The sequence below is a fragment of the Triturus cristatus genome, chromosome 2_1, assembly GCF_964204655.1.
Source record: "Triturus cristatus chromosome 2_1, aTriCri1.1, whole genome shotgun sequence".
Classification (NCBI taxonomy): Eukaryota; Metazoa; Chordata; class Amphibia; order Caudata; family Salamandridae; genus Triturus; species Triturus cristatus.
Window position 1 is genome coordinate 366,327,738 of NC_140581.1, and position 15,661 is coordinate 366,343,398.

Here is a 15,661-nt window from a genome sequence, read left to right on the forward strand (position 1 = left end):
AGCAGTCGACTGGGGCCTAGCCAGGCAACATGTCACTGCATACCTCTAGAGGGGGCCTCAGTGGCAGCTCTTAGGCTTCCAAAGCCCCAAATCTCTGCTTCTGGGCCCAAAGTGGGCATGGCAATCGCCCTTCTGTGAGTGCTGTAGCCCTGGCTTTAACCCCGTGTGAGCAAGGTGCAGCATAGCGAAAGCAGGGCCCTGATTGGCGCTGCCGGTGGGCGTGGACATGCAAATTTTGCTGGCCGGCCGAGGCCTGTGGGAAGCTGCTGTGGGTAGCTGCGCGCTTTCCAAAGTGGGCACAGGGGCCTTGGCTGGTCACCTTGCGCCCCAAAATGCCCATGCTCTGCCTCGCCCGGCCTCAGGCCTAGCCTGTGTGAATGCCACCCTCGCCCTGCGGGGAGATGCCCAGCGGCCCGCCCTCGCCCTGTCCCCTTCCAACTCATACTTACCTGGCAGGGGAGACACCATGATCACGAAGGTGGTTCTCCCAGGGTGAGGCTCATCCATTGCACTTCGGATGTGCTGACCCCTGCGATGTCCCCAAATGCGGGATACTCGACTGCATAATTTCTGGTAGTGGGGGACTGCGTTCGCGCTTTCCCCTGATCTCTGGTTTCAAGAAAGACAAAAAGGAAAAAAAAATAAAAAGGAGTCTGGAGCACCCTTTGACGTTTCTTGTGGTCCGTCCAGGGTGCTGTAAGCTGGCTGGAATGGGGAGTGGGCGAGGGCCAATTAGTTGTGCAAATTTACAAGCCTGGGGGATGCTGGCTTAGGGCTTAGAAACGTGCTTCTGGGCCCGATTTCGACCTGGCAAGCACTCTGTTGTGCTTGCGAAAGCCTTTGCTTGTGCACAATTTGGAGGGCCTGAAAAATCTGCTGTTGGGCCCGATTTCGGCCTGCCAAGCCCTCTGGTGTGCTTGCTGTAGCCCTGGCTTTGCCCCCGTGTGAGCAAGGTGCAGCATAGCGAAAGCAGGGCCCTGATTGGCGCTGCCGGTGGGCGTGGACATGCAAATTTTGCTGGCCGGCCGAGGCCTGTGGGAAGCTGCTGTGGGTAGCTGCGCGCTTTCCAAAGTGGGCACAGGGGCCTTGGCTGGTCACCTTGCGCCCCAAAATGCCCATGCTCTGCCTCGCCCGGCCTCAGGCCTAGCCTGTGTGAATGCCACCCTCGCCCTGCGGGGAGATGCCTAGCGGCCCGCCCTCGCCCTGTCCCCTTCCAACTCATACTTACCTGGCAGGGGAGACACCATGATCACGAAGGTGGTTCTCCCAGGGTGAGGCTCATCCATTGCACTTCGGATGTGCTGACCCCTGCGATGTCCCCAAATGCGGGATACTCGACTGCATAATTTCTGGTAGTGGGGGACTGCGTTCGCGCTTTCCCCTGATCTCTGGTTTCAAGAAAGACAAAAAGGAAAAAAAAATAAAAAGGAGTCTGGAGCACCCTTTGACGTTTCTTGTGGTCCGTCCAGGGTGCTGTAAGCTGGCTGGAATGGGGAGTGGGCGAGGGCCAATTAGTTATGCAAATTTACAAGCCTGGGGGATGCTGGCTTAGGGCTTAGAAACGTGCTTCTGGGCCCGATTTCGACCTGGCAAGCACTCTGTTGTGCTTGCGAAAGCCTTTGCTTGTGCACAATTTGGAGGGCCTGAAAAATCTGCTGTTGGGCCCGATTTCGGCCTGCCAAGCCCTCTGGTGTGCTTGCTGTAGCCCTGGCTTTGCCCCCGTGTGAGCAAGGTGCAGCATAGCGAAAGCAGGGCCCTGATTGGCGCTGCCGGTGGGCGTGGACATGCAAATTTTGCTGGCCGGCCGAGGCCTGTGGGAAGCTGCTGTGGGTAGCTGCGCGCTTTCCAAAGTGGGCACAGGGGCCTTGGCTGGTCACCTTGCGCCCCAAAATGCCCATGCTCTGCCTCGCCCGGCCTCAGGCCTAGCCTGTGTGAATGCCACCCTCGCCCTGCGGGGAGATGCCCAGCGGCCCGCCCTCGCCCTGTCCCCTTCCAACTCATACTTACCTGGCAGGGGAGACACCATGATCACGAAGGTGGTTCTCCCAGGGTGAGGCTCATCCATTGCACTTCGGATGTGCTGACCCCTGCGATGTCCCCAAATGCGGGATACTCGACTGCATAATTTCTGGTAGTGGGGGACTGCGTTCGCGCTTTCCCCTGATCTCTGGTTTCAAGAAAGACAAAATGGAAAAAAAATAAAAAGGAGTCTGGAGCACCCTTTCTCGTCTTCTGTGGTCTTTCTGGGCTGCTGCGGCTGGATTGGAGGGGGGCGTGGGCAAGAGGGAATCACATGCTAAGTACCGAGCCTGGGGAATGATGGGATAGTTGCAGCCTCCCACTCTGGGGACCTATCCAGAGACAGGGCAGTAGGCCCTGGCCAGGTGACATGTCTGCTCCTTTCCATCGCCCCCCCTGGGGCTGTGGCCTGGCTGCCAGCCTCTTGCCTCGCCCTAGCCTTCCCAGGCCCAGACTCTGGCTGAGGACCCCAGGCCGTGGCCCGGCGAGGGCTCTGCCCGGCGAGGGTTCTGTCTGCAGCGTTTGGGAGCGTTCGTGAGGGGCTCGGGGCGAGAACCCCTGCTCACTTGCAGGCCTGTTTGTCCCTGGCTTTCAGCCACAAGCAGTCGACTGGGGCCTAGCCAGGCAACATGTCACTGCATACCTCTAGAGGGGGCCTCAGTGGCAGCTCTTAGGCTTCCAAAGCCCCAAATCTCTGCTTCTGGGCCCAAAGTGGGCATGGCAATCGCCCTTCTGTGAGTGCTGTAGCCCTGGCTTTGCCCCCGTGTGAGCAAGGTGCAGCATAGCGAAAGCAGGGCCCTGATTGGCGCTGCCGGTGGGCGTGGACATGCAAATTTTGCTGGCCGGCCGAGGCCTGTGGGAAGCTGCTGTGGGTAGCTGCGCGCTTTCCAAAGTGGGCACAGGGGCCTTGGCTGGTCACCTTGCGCCCCAAAATGCCCATGCTCTGCCTCGCCCGGCCTCAGGCCTAGCCTGTGTGAATGCCACCCTCGCCCTGCGGGGAGATGCCCAGCGGCCCGCCCTCGCCCTGTCCCCTTCCAACTCATACTTACCTGGCAGGGGAGACACCATGATCACGAAGGTGGTTCTCCCAGGGTGAGGCTCATCCATTGCACTTCGGATGTGCTGACCCCTGCGATGTCCCCAAATGCGGGATACTCGACTGCATAATTTCTGGTAGTGGGGGAGTGCGTTCGCGCTTTCCCCTGATCTCTGGTTTCAAGAAAGACAAAATGGAAAAAAAATAAAAAGGAGTCTGGAGCACCCTTTCTCGTCTTCTGTGGTCTTTCTGGGCTGCTGCGGCTGGATTGGAGGGGGGCGTGGGCAAGAGGGAATCACATGCTAAGTACCGAGCCTGGGGAATGATGGGATAGTTGCAGCCTCCCACTCTGGGGACCTATCCAGAGACAGGGCAGTAGGCCCTGGCCAGGTGACATGTCTGCTCCTTTCCATCGCCCCCCCTGGGGCTGTGGCCTGGCTGCCAGCCTCTTGCCTCGCCCTAGCCTTCCCAGGCCCAGACTCTGGCTGAGGACCCCAGGCCGTGGCCCGGCGAGGGCTCTGCCCGGCGAGGGTTCTGTCTGCAGCGTTTGGGAGCGTTCGTGAGGGGCTCGGGGCGAGAACCCCTGCTCACTTGCAGGCCTGTTTGTCCCTGGCTTTCAGCCACAAGCAGTCGACTGGGGCCTAGCCAGGCAACATGTCACTGCATACCTCTAGAGGGGGCCTCAGTGGCAGCTCTTAGGCTTCCAAAGCCCCAAATCTCTGCTTCTGGGCCCAAAGTGGGCATGGCAATCGCCCTTCTGTGAGTGCTGTAGCCCTGGCTTTGCCCCCGTGTGAGCAAGGTGCAGCATAGCGAAAGCAGGGCCCTGATTGGCGCTGCCGGTGGGCGTGGACATGCAAATTTTGCTGGCCGGCCGAGGCCTGTGGGAAGCTGCTGTGGGTAGCTGCGCGCTTTCCAAAGTGGGCACAGGGGCCTTGGCTGGTCACCTTGCGCCCCAAAATGCCCATGCTCTGCCTCGCCCGGCCTCAGGCCTAGCCTGTGTGAATGCCACCCTCGCCCTGCGGAGAGATGCCCAGCGGCCCGCCCTCGCCCTGTCCCCTTCCAACTCATACTTACCTGGCAGGGGAGACACCATGATCACGAAGGTGGTTCTCCCAGGGTGAGGCTCATCCATTGCACTTCGGATGTGCTGACCCCTGCGATGTCCCCAAATGCGGGATACTCGACTGCATAATTTCTGGTAGTGGGGGACTGCGTTCGCGCTTTCCCCTGATCTCTGGTTTCAAGAAAGACAAAAAGGAAAAAAAAATAAAAAGGAGTCTGGAGCACCCTTTGACGTTTCTTGTGGTCCGTCCAGGGTGCTGTAAGCTGGCTGGAATGGGGAGTGGGCGAGGGCCAATTAGTTATGCAAATTTACAAGCCTGGGGGATGCTGGCTTAGGGCTTAGAAACGTGCTTCTGGGCCCGATTTCGACCTGGCAAGCACTCTGTTGTGCTTGCGAAAGCCTTTGCTTGTGCACAATTTGGAGGGCCTGAAAAATCTGCTGTTGGGCCCGATTTCGGCCTGCCAAGCCCTCTGGTGTGCTTGCTGTAGCCCTGGCTTTGCCCCCGTGTGAGCAAGGTGCAGCATAGCGAAAGCAGGGCCCTGATTGGCGCTGCCGGTGGGCGTGGACATGCAAATTTTGCTGGCCGGCCGAGGCCTGTGGGAAGCTGCTGTGGGTAGCTGCGCGCTTTCCAAAGTGGGCACAGGGGCCTTGGCTGGTCACCTTGCGCCCCAAAATGCCCATGCTCTGCCTCGCCCGGCCTCAGGCCTAGCCTGTGTGAATGCCACCCTCGCCCTGCGGGGAGATGCCCAGCGGCCCGCCCTCGCCCTGTCCCCTTCCAACTCATACTTACCTGGCAGGGGAGACACCATGATCACGAAGGTGGTTCTCCCAGGGTGAGGCTCATCCATTGCACTTCGGATGTGCTGACCCCTGCGATGTCCCCAAATGCGGGATACTCGACTGCATAATTTCTGGTAGTGGGGGACTGCGTTCGCGCTTTCCCCTGATCTCTGGTTTCAAGAAAGACAAAATGGAAAAAAAATAAAAAGGAGTCTGGAGCACCCTTTCTCGTCTTCTGTGGTCTTTCTGGGCTGCTGCGGCTGGATTGGAGGGGGGCGTGGGCAAGAGGGAATCACATGCTAAGTACCGAGCCTGGGGAATGATGGGATAGTTGCAGCCTCCCACTCTGGGGACCTATCCAGAGACAGGGCAGTAGGCCCTGGCCAGGTGACATGTCTGCTCCTTTCCATCGCCCCCCCTGGGGCTGTGGCCTGGCTGCCAGCCTCTTGCCTCGCCCTAGCCTTCCCAGGCCCAGACTCTGGCTGAGGACCCCAGGCCGTGGCCCGGCGAGGGCTCTGCCCGGCGAGGGTTCTGTCTGCAGCGTTTGGGAGCGTTCGTGAGGGGCTCGGGGCGAGAACCCCTGCTCACTTGCAGGCCTGTTTGTCCCTGGCTTTCAGCCACAAGCAGTCGACTGGGGCCTAGCCAGGCAACATGTCACTGCATACCTCTAGAGGGGGCCTCAGTGGCAGCTCTTAGGCTTCCAAAGCCCCAAATCTCTGCTTCTGGGCCCAAAGTGGGCATGGCAATCGCCCTTCTGTGAGTGCTGTAGCCCTGGCTTTAACCCCGTGTGAGCAAGGTGCAGCATAGCGAAAGCAGGGCCCTGATTGGCGCTGCCGGTGGGCGTGGACATGCAAATTTTGCTGGCCGGCCGAGGCCTGTGGGAAGCTGCTGTGGGTAGCTGCGCGCTTTCCAAAGTGGGCACAGGGGCCTTGGCTGGTCACCTTGCGCCCCAAAATGCCCATGCTCTGCCTCGCCCGGCCTCAGGCCTAGCCTGTGTGAATGCCACCCTCGCCCTGCGGGGAGATGCCCAGCGGCCCGCCCTCGCCCTGTCCCCTTCCAACTCATACTTACCTGGCAGGGGAGACACCATGATCACGAAGGTGGTTCTCCCAGGGTGAGGCTCATCCATTGCACTTCGGATGTGCTGACCCCTGCGATGTCCCCAAATGCGGGATACTCGACTGCATAATTTCTGGTAGTGGGGGACTGCGTTCGCGCTTTCCCCTGATCTCTGGTTTCAAGAAAGACAAAAAGGAAAAAAAAATAAAAAGGAGTCTGGAGCACCCTTTGACGTTTCTTGTGGTCCGTCCAGGGTGCTGTAAGCTGGCTGGAATGGGGAGTGGGCGAGGGCCAATTAGTTGTGCAAATTTACAAGCCTGGGGGATGCTGGCTTAGGGCTTAGAAACGTGCTTCTGGGCCCGATTTCGACCTGGCAAGCACTCTGTTGTGCTTGCGAAAGCCTTTGCTTGTGCACAATTTGGAGGGCCTGAAAAATCTGCTGTTGGGCCCGATTTCGGCCTGCCAAGCCCTCTGGTGTGCTTGCTGTAGCCCTGGCTTTGCCCCCGTGTGAGCAAGGTGCAGCATAGCGAAAGCAGGGCCCTGATTGGCGCTGCCGGTGGGCGTGGACATGCAAATTTTGCTGGCCGGCCGAGGCCTGTGGGAAGCTGCTGTGGGTAGCTGCGCGCTTTCCAAAGTGGGCACAGGGGCCTTGGCTGGTCACCTTGCGCCCCAAAATGCCCATGCTCTGCCTCGCCCGGCCTCAGGCCTAGCCTGTGTGAATGCCACCCTCGCCCTGCGGGGAGATGCCCAGCGGCCCGCCCTCGCCCTGTCCCCTTCCAACTCATACTTACCTGGCCGGGGAGACACCATGATCACGAAGGTGGTTCTCCCAGGGTGAGGCTCATCCATTGCACTTCGGATGTGCTGACCCCTGCGATGTCCCCAAATGCGGGATACTCGACTGCATAATTTCTGGTAGTGGGGGACTGCGTTCGCGCTTTCCCCTGATCTCTGGTTTCAAGAAAGACAAAATGGAAAAAAAATAAAAAGGAGTCTGGAGCACCCTTTCTCGTCTTCTGTGGTCTTTCTGGGCTGCTGCGGCTGGATTGGAGGGGGGCGTGGGCAAGAGGGAATCACATGCTAAGTACCGAGCCTGGGGAATGATGGGATAGTTGCAGCCTCCCACTCTGGGGACCTATCCAGAGACAGGGCAGTAGGCCCTGGCCAGGTGACATGTCTGCTCCTTTCCATCGCCCCCCCTGGGGCTGTGGCCTGGCTGCCAGCCTCTTGCCTCGCCCTAGCCTTCCCAGGCCCAGACTCTGGCTGAGGACCCCAGGCCGTGGCCCGGCGAGGGCTCTGCCCGGCGAGGGTTCTGTCTGCAGCGTTTGGGAGCGTTCGTGAGGGGCTCGGGGCGAGAACCCCTGCTCACTTGCAGGCCTGTTTGTCCCTGGCTTTCAGCCACAAGCAGTCGACTGGGGCCTAGCCAGGCAACATGTCACTGCATACCTCTAGAGGGGGCCTCAGTGGCAGCTCTTAGGCTTCCAAAGCCCCAAATCTCTGCTTCTGGGCCCAAAGTGGGCATGGCAATCGCCCTTCTGTGAGTGCTGTAGCCCTGGCTTTGCCCCCGTGTGAGCAAGGTGCAGCATAGCGAAAGCAGGGCCCTGATTGGCGCTGCCGGTGGGCGTGGACATGCAAATTTTGCTGGCCGGCCGAGGCCTGTGGGAAGCTGCTGTGGGTAGCTGCGCGCTTTCCAAAGTGGGCACAGGGGCCTTGGCTGGTCACCTTGCGCCCCAAAATGCCCATGCTCTGCCTCGCCCGGCCTCAGGCCTAGCCTGTGTGAATGCCACCCTCGCCCTGCGGGGAGATGCCCAGCGGCCCGCCCTCGCCCTGTCCCCTTCCAACTCATACTTACCTGGCAGGGGAGACACCATGATCACGAAGGTGGTTCTCCCAGGGTGAGGCTCATCCATTGCACTTCGGATGTGCTGACCCCTGCGATGTCCCCAAATGCGGGATACTCGACTGCATAATTTCTGGTAGTGGGGGACTGCGTTCGCGCTTTCCCCTGATCTCTGGTTTCAAGAAAGACAAAATGGAAAAAAAATAAAAAGGAGTCTGGAGCACCCTTTCTCGTCTTCTGTGGTCTTTCTGGGCTGCTGCGGCTGGATTGGAGGGGGGCGTGGGCAAGAGGGAATCACATGCTAAGTACCGAGCCTGGGGAATGATGGGATAGTTGCAGCCTCCCACTCTGGGGACCTATCCAGAGACAGGGCAGTAGGCCCTGGCCAGGTGACATGTCTGCTCCTTTCCATCGCCCCCCCTGGGGCTGTGGCCTGGCTGCCAGCCTCTTGCCTCGCCCTAGCCTTCCCAGGCCCAGACTCTGGCTGAGGACCCCAGGCCGTGGCCCGGCGAGGGCTCTGCCCGGCGAGGGTTCTGTCTGCAGCGTTTGGGAGCGTTCGTGAGGGGCTCGGGGCGAGAACCCCTGCTCACTTGCAGGCCTGTTTGTCCCTGGCTTTCAGCCACAAGCAGTCGACTGGGGCCTAGCCAGGCAACATGTCACTGCATACCTCTAGAGGGGGCCTCAGTGGCAGCTCTTAGGCTTCCAAAGCCCCAAATCTCTGCTTCTGGGCCCAAAGTGGGCATGGCAATCGCCCTTCTGTGAGTGCTGTAGCCCTGGCTTTAACCCCGTGTGAGCAAGGTGCAGCATAGCGAAAGCAGGGCCCTGATTGGCGCTGCCGGTGGGCGTGGACATGCAAATTTTGCTGGCCGGCCGAGGCCTGTGGGAAGCTGCTGTGGGTAGCTGCGCGCTTTCCAAAGTGGGCACAGGGGCCTTGGCTGGTCACCTTGCGCCCCAAAATGCCCATGCTCTGCCTCGCCCGGCCTCAGGCCTAGCCTGTGTGAATGCCACCCTCGCCCTGCGGGGAGATGCCCAGCGGCCCGCCCTCGCCCTGTCCCCTTCCAACTCATACTTACCTGGCAGGGGAGACACCATGATCACGAAGGTGGTTCTCCCAGGGTGAGGCTCATCCATTGCACTTCGGATGTGCTGACCCCTGCGATGTCCCCAAATGCGGGATACTCGACTGCATAATTTCTGGTAGTGGGGGACTGCGTTCGCGCTTTCCCCTGATCTCTGGTTTCAAGAAAGACAAAAAGGAAAAAAAAATAAAAAGGAGTCTGGAGCACCCTTTGACGTTTCTTGTGGTCCGTCCAGGGTGCTGTAAGCTGGCTGGAATGGGGAGTGGGCGAGGGCCAATTAGTTATGCAAATTTACAAGCCTGGGGGATGCTGGCTTAGGGCTTAGAAACGTGCTTCTGGGCCCGATTTCGACCTGGCAAGCACTCTGTTGTGCTTGCGAAAGCCTTTGCTTGTGCACAATTTGGAGGGCCTGAAAAATCTGCTGTTGGGCCCGATTTCGGCCTGCCAAGCCCTCTGGTGTGCTTGCTGTAGCCCTGGCTTTGCCCCCGTGTGAGCAAGGTGCAGCATAGCGAAAGCAGGGCCCTGATTGGCGCTGCCGGTGGGCGTGGACATGCAAATTTTGCTGGCCGGCCGAGGCCTGTGGGAAGCTGCTGTGGGTAGCTGCGCGCTTTCCAAAGTGGGCACAGGGGCCTTGGCTGGTCACCTTGCGCCCCAAAATGCCCATGCTCTGCCTCGCCCGGCCTCAGGCCTAGCCTGTGTGAATGCCACCCTCGCCCTGCGGGGAGATGCCCAGCGGCCCGCCCTCGCCCTGTCCCCTTCCAACTCATACTTACCTGGCCGGGGAGACACCATGATCACGAAGGTGGTTCTCCCAGGGTGAGGCTCATCCATTGCACTTCGGATGTGCTGACCCCTGCGATGTCCCCAAATGCGGGATACTCGACTGCATAATTTCTGGTAGTGGGGGACTGCGTTCGCGCTTTCCCCTGATCTCTGGTTTCAAGAAAGACAAAATGGAAAAAAAATAAAAAGGAGTCTGGAGCACCCTTTCTCGTCTTCTGTGGTCTTTCTGGGCTGCTGCGGCTGGATTGGAGGGGGGCGTGGGCAAGAGGGAATCACATGCTAAGTACCGAGCCTGGGGAATGATGGGATAGTTGCAGCCTCCCACTCTGGGGACCTATCCAGAGACAGGGCAGTAGGCCCTGGCCAGGTGACATGTCTGCTCCTTTCCATCGCCCCCCCTGGGGCTGTGGCCTGGCTGCCAGCCTCTTGCCTCGCCCTAGCCTTCCCAGGCCCAGACTCTGGCTGAGGACCCCAGGCCGTGGCCCGGCGAGGGCTCTGCCCGGCGAGGGTTCTGTCTGCAGCGTTTGGGAGCGTTCGTGAGGGGCTCGGGGCGAGAACCCCTGCTCACTTGCAGGCCTGTTTGTCCCTGGCTTTCAGCCACAAGCAGTCGACTGGGGCCTAGCCAGGCAACATGTCACTGCATACCTCTAGAGGGGGCCTCAGTGGCAGCTCTTAGGCTTCCAAAGCCCCAAATCTCTGCTTCTGGGCCCAAAGTGGGCATGGCAATCGCCCTTCTGTGAGTGCTGTAGCCCTGGCTTTGCCCCCGTGTGAGCAAGGTGCAGCATAGCGAAAGCAGGGCCCTGATTGGCGCTGCCGGTGGGCGTGGACATGCAAATTTTGCTGGCCGGCCGAGGCCTGTGGGAAGCTGCTGTGGGTAGCTGCGCGCTTTCCAAAGTGGGCACAGGGGCCTTGGCTGGTCACCTTGCGCCCCAAAATGCCCATGCTCTGCCTCGCCCGGCCTCAGGCCTAGCCTGTGTGAATGCCACCCTCGCCCTGCGGGGAGATGCCCAGCGGCCCGCCCTCGCCCTGTCCCCTTCCAACTCATACTTACCTGGCAGGGGAGACACCATGATCACGAAGGTGGTTCTCCCAGGGTGAGGCTCATCCATTGCACTTCGGATGTGCTGACCCCTGCGATGTCCCCAAATGCGGGATACTAGACTGCATAATTTCTGGTAGTGGGGGACTGCGTTCGCGCTTTCCCCTGATCTCTGGTTTCAAGAAAGACAAAATGGAAAAAAAATAAAAAGGAGTCTGGAGCACCCTTTCTCGTCTTCTGTGGTCTTTCTGGGCTGCTGCGGCTGGATTGGAGGGGGGCGTGGGCAAGAGGGAATCACATGCTAAGTACCGAGCCTGGGGAATGATGGGATAGTTGCAGCCTCCCACTCTGGGGACCTATCCAGAGACAGGGCAGTAGGCCCTGGCCAGGTGACATGTCTGCTCCTTTCCATCGCCCCCCCTGGGGCTGTGGCCTGGCTGCCAGCCTCTTGCCTCGCCCTAGCCTTCCCAGGCCCAGACTCTGGCTGAGGACCCCAGGCCGTGGCCCGGCGAGGGCTCTGCCCGGCGAGGGTTCTGTCTGCAGCGTTTGGGAGCGTTCGTGAGGGGCTCGGGGCGAGAACCCCTGCTCACTTGCAGGCCTGTTTGTCCCTGGCTTTCAGCCACAAGCAGTCGACTGGGGCCTAGCCAGGCAACATGTCACTGCATACCTCTAGAGGGGGCCTCAGTGGCAGCTCTTAGGCTTCCAAAGCCCCAAATCTCTGCTTCTGGGCCCAAAGTGGGCATGGCAATCGCCCTTCTGTGAGTGCTGTAGCCCTGGCTTTGCCCCCGTGTGAGCAAGGTGCAGCATAGCGAAAGCAGGGCCCTGATTGGCGCTGCCGGTGGGCGTGGACATGCAAATTTTGCTGGCCGGCCGAGGCCTGTGGGAAGCTGCTGTGGGTAGCTGCGCGCTTTCCAAAGTGGGCACAGGGGCCTTGGCTGGTCACCTTGCGCCCCAAAATGCCCATGCTCTGCCTCGCCCGGCCTCAGGCCTAGCCTGTGTGAATGCCACCCTCGCCCTGCGGGGAGATGCCCAGCGGCCCGCCCTCGCCCTGTCCCCTTCCAACTCATACTTACCTGGCAGGGGAGACACCATGATCACGAAGGTGGTTCTCCCAGGGTGAGGCTCATCCATTGCACTTCGGATGTGCTGACCCCTGCGATGTCCCCAAATGCGGGATACTCGACTGCATAATTTCTGGTAGTGGGGGACTGCGTTCGCGCTTTCCCCTGATCTCTGGTTTCAAGAAAGACAAAATGGAAAAAAAATAAAAAGGAGTCTGGAGCACCCTTTCTCGTCTTCTGTGGTCTTTCTGGGCTGCTGCGGCTGGATTGGAGGGGGGCGTGGGCAAGAGGGAATCACATGCTAAGTACCGAGCCTGGGGAATGATGGGATAGTTGCAGCCTCCCACTCTGGGGACCTATCCAGAGACAGGGCAGTAGGCCCTGGCCAGGTGACATGTCTGCTCCTTTCCATCGCCCCCCCTGGGGCTGTGGCCTGGCTGCCAGCCTCTTGCCTCGCCCTAGCCTTCCCAGGCCCAGACTCTGGCTGAGGACCCCAGGCCGTGGCCCGGCGAGGGCTCTGCCCGGCGAGGGTTCTGTCTGCAGCGTTTGGGAGCGTTCGTGAGGGGCTCGGGGCGAGAACCCCTGCTCACTTGCAGGCCTGTTTGTCCCTGGCTTTCAGCCACAAGCAGTCGACTGGGGCCTAGCCAGGCAACATGTCACTGCATACCTCTAGAGGGGGCCTCAGTGGCAGCTCTTAGGCTTCCAAAGCCCCAAATCTCTGCTTCTGGGCCCAAAGTGGGCATGGCAATCGCCCTTCTGTGAGTGCTGTAGCCCTGGCTTTGCCCCCGTGTGAGCAAGGTGCAGCATAGCGAAAGCAGGGCCCTGATTGGCGCTGCCGGTGGGCGTGGACATGCAAATTTTGCTGGCCGGCCGAGGCCTGTGGGAAGCTGCTGTGGGTAGCTGCGCGCTTTCCAAAGTGGGCACAGGGGCCTTGGCTGGTCACCTTGCGCCCCAAAATGCCCATGCTCTGCCTCGCCCGGCCTCAGGCCTAGCCTGTGTGAATGCCACCCTCGCCCTGCGGGGAGATGCCCAGCGGCCCGCCCTCGCCCTGTCCCCTTCCAACTCATACTTACCTGGCAGGGGAGACACCATGATCACGAAGGTGGTTCTCCCAGGGTGAGGCTCATCCATTGCACTTCGGATGTGCTGACCCCTGCGATGTCCCCAAATGCGGGATACTCGACTGCATAATTTCTGGTAGTGGGGGACTGCGTTCGCGCTTTCCCCTGATCTCTGGTTTCAAGAAAGACAAAAAGGAAAAAAAAATAAAAAGGAGTCTGGAGCACCCTTTGACGTTTCTTGTGGTCCGTCCAGGGTGCTGTAAGCTGGCTGGAATGGGGAGTGGGCGAGGGCCAATTAGTTATGCAAATTTACAAGCCTGGGGGATGCTGGCTTAGGGCTTAGAAACGTGCTTCTGGGCCCGATTTCGACCTGGCAAGCACTCTGTTGTGCTTGCGAAAGCCTTTGCTTGTGCACAATTTGGAGGGCCTGAAAAATCTGCTGTTGGGCCCGATTTCGGCCTGCCAAGCCCTCTGGTGTGCTTGCTGTAGCCCTGGCTTTGCCCCCGTGTGAGCAAGGTGCAGCATAGCGAAAGCAGGGCCCTGATTGGCGCTGCCGGTGGGCGTGGACATGCAAATTTTGCTGGCCGGCCGAGGCCTGTGGGAAGCTGCTGTGGGTAGCTGCGCGCTTTCCAAAGCGGGCACAGGGGCCTTGGCTGGTCACCTTGCGCCCCAAAATGCCCATGCTCTGCCTCGCCCGGCCTCAGGCCTAGCCTGTGTGAATGCCACCCTCGCCCTGCGGGGAGATGCCCAGCGGCCCGCCCTCGCCCTGTCCCCTTCCAACTCATACTTACCTGGCAGGGGAGACACCATGATCACGAAGGTGGTTCTCCCAGGGTGAGGCTCATCCATTGCACTTCGGATGTGCTGACCCCTGCGATGTCCCCAAATGCGGGATACTCGACTGCATAATTTCTGGTAGTGGGGGACTGCGTTCGCGCTTTCCCCTGATCTCTGGTTTCAAGAAAGACAAAATGGAAAAAAAATAAAAAGGAGTCTGGAGCACCCTTTCTCGTCTTCTGTGGTCTTTCTGGGCTGCTGCGGCTGGATTGGAGGGGGGCGTGGGCAAGAGGGAATCACATGCTAAGTACCGAGCCTGGGGAATGATGGGATAGTTGCAGCCTCCCACTCTGGGGACCTATCCAGAGACAGGGCAGTAGGCCCTGGCCAGGTGACATGTCTGCTCCTTTCCATCGCCCCCCCTGGGGCTGTGGCCTGGCTGCCAGCCTCTTGCCTCGCCCTAGCCTTCCCAGGCCCAGACTCTGGCTGAGGACCCCAGGCCGTGGCCCGGCGAGGGCTCTGCCCGGCGAGGGTTCTGTCTGCAGCGTTTGGGAGCGTTCGTGAGGGGCTCGGGGCGAGAACCCCTGCTCACTTGCAGGCCTGTTTGTCCCTGGCTTTCAGCCACAAGCAGTCGACTGGGGCCTAGCCAGGCAACATGTCACTGCATACCTCTAGAGGGGGCCTCAGTGGCAGCTCTTAGGCTTCCAAAGCCCCAAATCTCTGCTTCTGGGCCCAAAGTGGGCATGGCAATCGCCCTTCTGTGAGTGCTGTAGCCCTGGCTTTGCCCCCGTGTGAGCAAGGTGCAGCATAGCGAAAGCAGGGCCCTGATTGGCGCTGCCGGTGGGCGTGGACATGCAAATTTTGCTGGCCGGCCGAGGCCTGTGGGAAGCTGCTGTGGGTAGCTGCGCGCTTTCCAAAGTGGGCACAGGGGCCTTGGCTGGTCACCTTGCGCCCCAAAATGCCCATGCTCTGCCTCGCCCGGCCTCAGGCCTAGCCTGTGTGAATGCCACCCTCGCCCTGCGGGGAGATGCCCAGCGGCCCGCCCTCGCCCTGTCCCCTTCCAACTCATACTTACCTGGCAGGGGAGACACCATGATCACGAAGGTGGTTCTCCCAGGGTGAGGCTCATCCATTGCACTTCGGATGTGCTGACCCCTGCGATGTCCCCAAATGCGGGATACTCGACTGCATAATTTCTGGTAGTGGGGGACTGCGTTCGCGCTTTCCCCTGATCTCTGGTTTCAAGAAAGACAAAATGGAAAAAAAATAAAAAGGAGTCTGGAGCACCCTTTCTCGTCTTCTGTGGTCTTTCTGGGCTGCTGCGGCTGGATTGGAGGGGGGCGTGGGCAAGAGGGAATCACATGCTAAGTACCGAGCCTGGGGAATGATGGGATAGTTGCAGCCTCCCACTCTGGGGACCTATCCAGAGACAGGGCAGTAGGCCCTGGCCAGGTGACATGTCTGCTCCTTTCCATCGCCCCCCCTGGGGCTGTGGCCTGGCTGCCAGCCTCTTGCCTCGCCCTAGCCTTCCCAGGCCCAGACTCTGGCTGAGGACCCCAGGCCGTGGCCCGGCGAGGGCTCTGCCCGGCGAGGGTTCTGTCTGCAGCGTTTGGGAGCGTTCGTGAGGGGCTCGGGGCGAGAACCCCTGCTCACTTGCAGGCCTGTTTGTCCCTGGCTTTCAGCCACAAGCAGTCGACTGGGGCCTAGCCAGGCAACATGTCACTGCATACCTCTAGAGGGGGCCTCAGTGGCAGCTCTTAGGCTTCCAAAGCCCCAAATCTCTGCTTCTGGGCCCAAAGTGGGCATGGCAATCGCCCTTCTGTGAGTGCTGTAGCCCTGGCTTTGCCCCCGTGTGAGCAAGGTGCAGCATAGCGAAAGCAGGGCCCTGATTGGCGCTGCCGGTGGGCGTGGACATGCAAATTTTGCTGGCCGGCCGAGGCCTGTGGGAAGCTGCTGTGGGTAGCTGCGCGCTTTCCAAAGTGGGCACAGGGGCCTTGGCTGGTCACCTTGCGCCCCAAAATGCCCATGCTCTGCCTCGCCCGGCCTCAGGCCTAGCCTGTGTGA

At 60.3% G+C, this 15,661-nt stretch overlaps 16 non-coding genes across 16 annotated transcripts; all 16 read left to right on the plus strand.

Moving 5' to 3' along the window:
- The first annotated feature begins 441 nt into the window (after positions 1–441).
- On the plus strand, positions 442–605 carry LOC146865026 (U1 spliceosomal RNA). Its single transcript, XR_014977063.1, has one exon. It is a non-coding gene; the product is annotated as a U1 spliceosomal RNA (small nuclear RNA).
- A 615-nt stretch (positions 606–1,220) lies between these two features.
- LOC146865027 (U1 spliceosomal RNA) lies at positions 1,221–1,384 on the plus strand. The gene has a single exon (XR_014977064.1). It is a non-coding gene; the product is annotated as a U1 spliceosomal RNA (small nuclear RNA).
- A 615-nt stretch (positions 1,385–1,999) lies between these two features.
- Positions 2,000–2,163, plus strand: LOC146865028 (U1 spliceosomal RNA). Its single transcript, XR_014977065.1, has one exon. It is a non-coding gene; the product is annotated as a U1 spliceosomal RNA (small nuclear RNA).
- An 897-nt stretch (positions 2,164–3,060) lies between these two features.
- LOC146865029 (U1 spliceosomal RNA) lies at positions 3,061–3,224 on the plus strand. The gene has a single exon (XR_014977342.1). It is a non-coding gene; the product is annotated as a U1 spliceosomal RNA (small nuclear RNA).
- An 897-nt stretch (positions 3,225–4,121) lies between these two features.
- LOC146865030 (U1 spliceosomal RNA) lies at positions 4,122–4,285 on the plus strand. Its single transcript, XR_014977066.1, has one exon. It is a non-coding gene; the product is annotated as a U1 spliceosomal RNA (small nuclear RNA).
- Positions 4,286–4,900: 615 nt separating this feature from the next.
- Positions 4,901–5,064, plus strand: LOC146865031 (U1 spliceosomal RNA). The gene has a single exon (XR_014977068.1). It is a non-coding gene; the product is annotated as a U1 spliceosomal RNA (small nuclear RNA).
- Positions 5,065–5,961: 897 nt separating this feature from the next.
- LOC146865032 (U1 spliceosomal RNA) lies at positions 5,962–6,125 on the plus strand. The gene has a single exon (XR_014977069.1). It is a non-coding gene; the product is annotated as a U1 spliceosomal RNA (small nuclear RNA).
- Positions 6,126–6,740: 615 nt separating this feature from the next.
- Positions 6,741–6,904, plus strand: LOC146865033 (U1 spliceosomal RNA). The gene has a single exon (XR_014977420.1). It is a non-coding gene; the product is annotated as a U1 spliceosomal RNA (small nuclear RNA).
- Positions 6,905–7,801: 897 nt separating this feature from the next.
- LOC146865034 (U1 spliceosomal RNA) lies at positions 7,802–7,965 on the plus strand. The gene has a single exon (XR_014977070.1). It is a non-coding gene; the product is annotated as a U1 spliceosomal RNA (small nuclear RNA).
- Positions 7,966–8,862: 897 nt separating this feature from the next.
- On the plus strand, positions 8,863–9,026 carry LOC146865035 (U1 spliceosomal RNA). The gene has a single exon (XR_014977071.1). It is a non-coding gene; the product is annotated as a U1 spliceosomal RNA (small nuclear RNA).
- Positions 9,027–9,641: 615 nt separating this feature from the next.
- On the plus strand, positions 9,642–9,805 carry LOC146865036 (U1 spliceosomal RNA). The gene has a single exon (XR_014977421.1). It is a non-coding gene; the product is annotated as a U1 spliceosomal RNA (small nuclear RNA).
- Positions 9,806–10,702: 897 nt separating this feature from the next.
- Positions 10,703–10,866, plus strand: LOC146865037 (U1 spliceosomal RNA). The gene has a single exon (XR_014977441.1). It is a non-coding gene; the product is annotated as a U1 spliceosomal RNA (small nuclear RNA).
- Positions 10,867–11,763: 897 nt separating this feature from the next.
- On the plus strand, positions 11,764–11,927 carry LOC146865038 (U1 spliceosomal RNA). Its single transcript, XR_014977072.1, has one exon. It is a non-coding gene; the product is annotated as a U1 spliceosomal RNA (small nuclear RNA).
- Positions 11,928–12,824: 897 nt separating this feature from the next.
- Positions 12,825–12,988, plus strand: LOC146865039 (U1 spliceosomal RNA). The gene has a single exon (XR_014977073.1). It is a non-coding gene; the product is annotated as a U1 spliceosomal RNA (small nuclear RNA).
- A 615-nt stretch (positions 12,989–13,603) lies between these two features.
- Positions 13,604–13,767, plus strand: LOC146865040 (U1 spliceosomal RNA). The gene has a single exon (XR_014977074.1). It is a non-coding gene; the product is annotated as a U1 spliceosomal RNA (small nuclear RNA).
- Positions 13,768–14,664: 897 nt separating this feature from the next.
- On the plus strand, positions 14,665–14,828 carry LOC146865041 (U1 spliceosomal RNA). The gene has a single exon (XR_014977075.1). It is a non-coding gene; the product is annotated as a U1 spliceosomal RNA (small nuclear RNA).
- Positions 14,829–15,661: the final 833 nt, after the last annotated feature.